At 41.3% G+C, this 6,889-nt stretch overlaps 1 protein-coding gene across 1 annotated transcript in view; it reads right to left on the bottom strand.

Moving 5' to 3' along the window:
• The window catches only part of PRR5 (proline rich 5), a 69,321-nt gene extending 62,856 nt beyond the window's left edge, over window positions 1–6,465 (bottom strand). The window contains exon 1 of the mRNA XM_009279057.1: window positions 6,327–6,465. The gene's annotated coding sequence lies outside the window, so the exon portion shown is untranslated. The remainder of the gene's footprint in view (window positions 1–6,326) is intronic.
• Window positions 6,466–6,889: the final 424 nt, after the last annotated feature.

Here is a 6,889-nt window from a genome sequence, read left to right as displayed (position 1 = left end):
GGCGGCCGCGCCGGCCTCGGGGGAGGCGACATAAAATGGCAGCCAGGGCGGCCCGCTGAGACCCTTCCACTTGACAGCTAGGCCGGCGGCCCCGTGATTGAAACAGCTTAACTCCCACAAACATTTATAAATCGACCGCTGTTGTGTCATGTGTGGTGGGTTTTTTTTATAAAAGATGTCCATCTTTTGGTTTTCCAGCTGGCACACAAGGGGCAGCGGCAGCAGGGCAAACGCAACAGGCAGGGCCCATCCCTGGCCCCCTGTTCCCTGAGGCAGCTCGCAGGACCAGCGGTGTGTCACCCCCTGCTTAGAGGGGGGAAAAAAATCTGAGGCCAGTGCCCCTCCTTGGCGGGAGATGCTTCCCACGGGACACTCTCGTGTCCCCAGTGAGCAAATAAAGCCTCCTTGCCTCGCACTTCTGCGCTGTTCTCCACAGCCCAGCACTGAATGGGGGGGGCAAAACAGCATTATGTTTTTAAGTGCTGCTTTTCTCATTCCCACTCTTTTGAGCCACAGCCACCACAAGTGGTGGTGGTGAGGTGGGTCGGAGCAGCAAGGCGTACCAGCAGCGTCAAAGCAGCCGTGGCATCCAGGCATTTCCAGGCGGCCAGAGGGGCTCCCCCAGCCACGCTCCGGGAGCACACGTGAAAAGCAGCCATAGCACTGCGAGTCTTCCAGTCTTGCCGTTCATCTGCTTTTCACCAGGACACACATCCATAAAGCTTTAGTCCCTGCTGTGATATTTTGGTGCTTGCAAATTGTAGGGCACTGATCAAAATATAGAGGGAAGCAACCTTTTTTCTTTTTTTTTTCCTTTTCCCCCCCCCCCCCCCCGACTCAGAAAAGTCAGATTTGGAATTAATTTTGTCCTGTGTAATGTTTTGGCTTGGTTCGTATTTATTCCAAGTGAGTTCACCCATTTCTACTGCAGAAATAAAAGGTCATGAAACCAGTAAATGCTCGCTCTCCTAAAAGGGGTGAATCCCTTCTAGGGAGTGAATCACCAGTGAAGCATACCGAAAGAAAAGAAAATGCAAAAATATATTCTGTGGGACTGTAATCACAGCTGGGTGCAATTATAAAATGCACAAGGGCATTTTGGATGCCATTTGCTTGCATCGATTTTTAAGCTGTTTAATTTGACTGATGAACACAAGGAGAAAAAGTAAAAACTTTTTACCTTTTTTGTAAAAGGTAAAAAATAATAATAAAAAATAATAATAAAAATAATTAAGAATAATTAAAAATAATACTAATAATTAAAAAAAAAAAAGCCATCTTTCTTCCTTTCTGTAATACTTGGTTATGCAGCAGTAGGAGCCAGCACAAAGATTTGGCCAGACTGGGAAAAGAGAGGAGGACAGGGAAGGGAGAGTTGAATCACTTTATACATAAAATAAATCTAAAACCATCCTGGCCCTCAGCTAATACTCCGCATGTTAAAAAGGAGATATGCACGTGTATATATGTGCGTGCCATGATGTTAGTTTTATTAGTCATCTGTTTTAGAGATTGGCTCCAACAGAAACTTTTGGATCCAGATTTGAACACTCGGAGGAAGAAGAATATCCGGAATTGAACTTTTGACTCAGACTGGCATAAAGAAAAACAGCTTTTTTTAATCCAGGCTTTTGGTTCATTGACTCCTTTTGCGTTTCCTTGGGTTTAGTACAAAAATTTAGCATGTCATGTGAAACGTAAACGCATCTAAACTTATTCTGCTGGAATAAACCAGAAATTTTCACTGTTCATTTACTTTAGTGCATCGCTTCCTACCTATGCTTTCAACAGAAAATCTTCTTGGTTCAAATGTTTTGAAGCATTTTTTTTTTTTAAAAGGCAAAAAGCTTTCCAACACTACTGCTGGTGCCCAGTAGTGTTAAAAAAAAAGTATAGGAGCCTTAATTTTTAAAGACTGAATCCTTAATACTGTGTAACATTTTTTCCCTATGAGAGGACCAAAACCAAAGGGGTCCAAAATTATTAGATACTTTGTTAAGTCCTAGTTAAGAGGTTTAATGAAAATGTGACCAGGACCCACTTGCATTTATCTACATACTTTTCTTACTACTTTATCAAGAAATGCTATCTAGTCTTCAACATCAGGTGCTGAAACAGTCCCATTTCAGCTCAAAAGGTGAACACAAGTTCTAAAGAAATAAAAAATAACCAATTTTCAAGCCCACATCATGATTTTTTGTGTCTGGTATATGATTTTTAAGGCCTTATTTTGGTAATCCTCATTATTTAACTTTTGGAAGATTATTCAAACCTCAGTGAGGTGACCTGTCCTCCTTTGCTCAGCTCTGTGAAAGTTGTTTGGGTTGCATTTGTGTGGAGTTGGGGAAAAAAGAGGAATGAAAGATACAATTTTCACCTTCCTTTACTTACAGCAAAATTAAATGTAATGAATCTAAGACGTTAGCTGTTCTATAGTTGATAGTTATTTTACATACAGTTAGATAGGCAGATCAATAGATAGAGTATTTATGCTTTTATCTACACTTCACTACTGTCTGTATTTTACTAAGATGGTAAATAAGTAACAGGAAGAAAACCGGGAATAACATTTGAAATAATTCCTTCCTTTTGATTAAATTCTCCGTGAGAGCTGTGAAGAGAGAGGAGACACTCGTGACCGCAGTGACAGCAGCATAGTGACCATGGAGGTCAGAACTGGAAGGTGCAATTAAGACACTCTTGTGATAAAGTTCAGTCACTCTAGCTTGGCCTTTCCATGTTTTAAGCTCATTCAGCACTAGCTACTAGGAAATGGGGTAATGGACATTGGGAGTGGGATGTGCGAGATGTGTACAACTACAAGTAAAGATGTACAGGAAAATCCAGGCCTTATTCTGTAGTTGCTGGAGAAAACTGGGCACATCCAGGGTGCACTTCATCGCATCCTACAAAGGATATTTAAAACTCGCCAGGTAAGTCATGTTCGGGACGTGCCTGTTCTCTCCACCAACTATAAAGAGAAAATAACGTCAGTAGTTCAGATAATGGATATGGTATTCCAAGCCGTAAATACCTACAATTAGGTGAGATGAATGTCATCTCCAGTCTCTTACTGCCTGGTTGATCATGATACAAACGTAAATAATCTGGCATCCAACTAACAAATGTTTCACTTCCTCAGGTACATGCTCTGACCCTAGATGAAGAGATCTTTGGGAGATGTCTTTGGTTTACAAACTCAGTTGGTATTTCAAGTAGGGAGATATTAAATTAGGAGTATTTCTAGGAGAGTCTGCTGCTGACCAAAGGCATTGAGGGACTGAGAGAAAAGGGCAAAGTTTGCAGCCTTTGTGGGACAGCCTCAACAGAAAGGCAAATGGCATTTGCTGGTTAAGAGCTTTTTCTGGCTAGGGAATCAGCTGAGATTTTAGGGAATACTTGAGCTGAGAGTAACACCCACTCCAGCAGTGGACAAGGAGAATTAAACAGTAATAAAGATACTGTCCCGTTCTCCTCTTTGTATTGGAGAAGGAGAAAAAAGGGAGCAAACAAAGAGTTACAACTTTGCCAGGAACTTCTCATAATACTAATTACAAAAAGATTGAGTGCTTATCAGCTGTGACAGTAAACATTGCTAACCACCTTTATTATCTCAACACTTTCCTACTGACTTCTGCCTCCTTGTGAGCACAGCAAACACATTACTTCGCTGCTTCTGATTAGGTCCCTGCCATGCCAAGGCTTCTGTATGTGCTGGATTGGAAACCTTTGACATTTCCATGGAATAATATGGGACTCTACACATCCAGAAAGTAAAACCTATGTACAACCATTTACAAAGGCCATGGTCTGCAGATGTAAACTAATGGGGGCCTGAAACCTTCAATACGTGTTTTCTATTGTCCATTACAGTAGGACCAGACTCCTAAGACCTTTCAATTATATCATACCACATAAAAGAGCAAATAATAAATGTAACTGAAAATATGCACACTGTCGGAATATAAAATTTTAATACAATGCCACACTTAAAACCATAAGTATCACTTAAAGTCTATTATATTGCCAGCAAGTGAGAAGTTATGGCTTTTGCAATGAAAAAAACCCAAGTGGTTATAAAATGCTGGGTTTGCAGCAGGCAGGCAGTGTTTTTTCATAAGGCATTGGTATTTCCAGTCAGCAAACCCTCTGTCAGGGTGGTGGTAAGTTGCTCAAGGCATAATGTGTAATAACGCTTCCTCGCGTGGTGGGAACTCTGATCTGACTGTCCATCATAGTAAAGTTACAGATTACATAGTAATCTATAAATAGTTTACAGTGGGATAGTTTGCAAATGCTCCGCTAAAAACAGAAGGCATGCACATGTCTGTCTGTTTACTCTGAGGGGCGGTTATTTACAATACCAATAATAAGAAGTTTAACAATGAACAAAACAAAGATGGAGTGTTCACAGTGAACTTTTCAAAATATTTCAGTGAAACATTAGAGCAGCTTTTAGTTCTGCTGGCAATGGCTGAATCCTCTGAACAGCAGTATTTGCAGTTGCTGCTGACAGAACTCATGTTTGGTAACAGATTAGTTGGTAGACTGCTAACTTAGTTAACAGCAGATGTGGGTATTTGTTTTAAAGAAGGTTGTAAAGTTCCGGAGCAGAAATTTTCTGGGTATGCTTGAAATAACATGGGCAGAGGTAGCAGGGATTTCCTGACTGAGTTATACTCAGATTCTTCCCTCAACTTTTCCAGAGAAATGACTTATAAGGAGAAAAGCGATGCCCATAACTATACTCTTCATGACCTGGGACTATCAAGTTCCCACTGTACAATGCATAGCTGTCAAATACCCCCTCTCTGCTACCGGCACTGCTAACTCACTTCTCAGGGAATCCAGACTGGCAGCAGGTAACAACACCCTGGAAATCCTCGGGGAAAAAAGTGCAGCGCAAGTGAAAATGATTACCTCCCACTTTTAAACATCTGTGCCCAGTTTGAAGACCAAGCTGAATTCTGCTGTAGGTCACAGCCTTGAACTGGATTATGATGCAAGGCCCCGATGGGAGCTGCAGATTATAGGTGACCGTTTACCCCTGCAGCTTGAGATGAGACCAAGTAACCACTGTAGTAAAATCCAGCTACCACTGCAATCAAGTAGCATGGAATAGGCATTCCCATCATTTACCGCTTGATACAAATTGGGAAGAAAGCATGCATTACCGCCAAGTAAATCAAAACAGAAGTTTTCAAGAGTGAACCCTTTAGAAAAGACCTCTCTGCTTAAAAAAAACAGAAAAAAAAGAGTCGAAGCCATGGCAGAGGTTAGATTCTGCAGCTTAGTGATAAAGTAAATAAATCTTTAAGAGAAAATAAGTCTCTTAATATGTTCAGAAAGAAAATTCTTTTGGAGGAGGAAACTGGCAACTGTTTTCTGAGAAAATTTCTAAGTTGCTTTGAAAAAGTAAGAGCTACTACATGCGATGATAATGTTAAAAAAAAACAGAACAACATCAAAGACAGATTAAGCACATTTACTTTCCTTTCACATAAATGCACACACACACCCCCATACACACTCTCCATTAATGACTAGCATTTACTGAAAGTGTCTTCAAGAAATCTGTAAAATTTCCTCCTTCCTAAAAACCTTGAATCTTAAACGCGGATCCAATTCTAGCAATGAATATTAAGCAACTCTAGCGGGTTGTGCCAAGCACCTCTGCAGAAATAGCTGCAGCTGTGTAAGATATTACTACCACTCAGCTGTTTGGTGCCGCTTCTTGCCACACCCACGTATACATCAATCATATATAGGTCATTTGAGAATTCCTCATATGCTTCAGCGCACAGTCAGCCGGGGCGGCTTAATCTGTTTCTGCAACGGTTGTCTGACTATGATCTTGGTGAACAGTATCTGAACCCTCTCATTCAGCTCGAGGTCGCCGTGGTAGATAACACCCGAGCTTTTGCATCACCCATTCTGGCGCTCTACTTCAGGGCTTTTCTTCCCCAAGGACACAAAGTTATTTAGAGGCTCCTCTCAGAGAGCAGAAATTCAAGCAATTTTCTGTATTGCTTGCTCACAAACCTGATTCAGCTGTAAATAGATTCACAGCTGAAAGTCCATGCATACCATTTTTTAAGCTGCACTAAAGCTGGAGGGAAGTAGACTGACATGAGCTGATGTTAAAAATCCCGAAGTACTGCACTGTTACTCAGATATTTTTCTATGGCAGGAAATACAGTCAGTTCTATGGGAAATTTTGGAAGAGAGATGTTAACCCTAGTGAGTCCAACAAAATGAACTCTCCAGGTGTCTGAAATTGGAAACATTTTCCAGTTGCAAACAGTGTTGCAGAAACATGTGCTTACCTGCTAAAGGGAGAAGAAAACAGGACTGAATAGCAAATAGGGAAGACTCTGCAGCAGGTTTCCAAGAGTTACATGAAAATTCTTGACAGGCGATACAATTTGGTTGAAACAAGTCAGCCCCTTGCAAAAAAGGCAGCTCTGCAACAAAAGAAGAACAACAAAAAGTGGTATTGCACATATTGCTATTCTAGGGATTGTTTCTCAAGAGTGCACTTGTAAGCTCATACACGACACACGCAGAAGTGAAACAAGTGCTGTTCCACCTCATCACTGATAGAAATAAACATTTACTTCTTGCACTTTTCCCTTTTCTGTTTTGTTTTCTTGGGGGGGGGGGAGAGGGGGCGACACATTGACACCAACGCTAAGAGCTATACCTATCACTAAAGAGGATAAGAAAGTTTTCATGAGCACACACAGTGCAAGTAGTTCTGCGTTCCAGCACTAAAGAGGTGACAGAAAAAGGTTTGAAATATGCTGCATGATCTGCGGTGATCACCTTCGGAGAGCAGCTGTCCTACAAGGCCCAGAAAAGTCTTAAATGTGTCATTTAGAAATACGGG

Source organism: Aptenodytes forsteri, unplaced genomic scaffold (assembly GCF_000699145.1).
Source record: "Aptenodytes forsteri isolate BGI_AS27 unplaced genomic scaffold, ASM69914v1 Scaffold241, whole genome shotgun sequence".
Classification (NCBI taxonomy): Eukaryota; Metazoa; Chordata; class Aves; order Sphenisciformes; family Spheniscidae; genus Aptenodytes; species Aptenodytes forsteri.
Note: the sequence above shows the minus strand (reverse complement) of the source record. Positions and strands in the feature narration are given on the sequence as shown.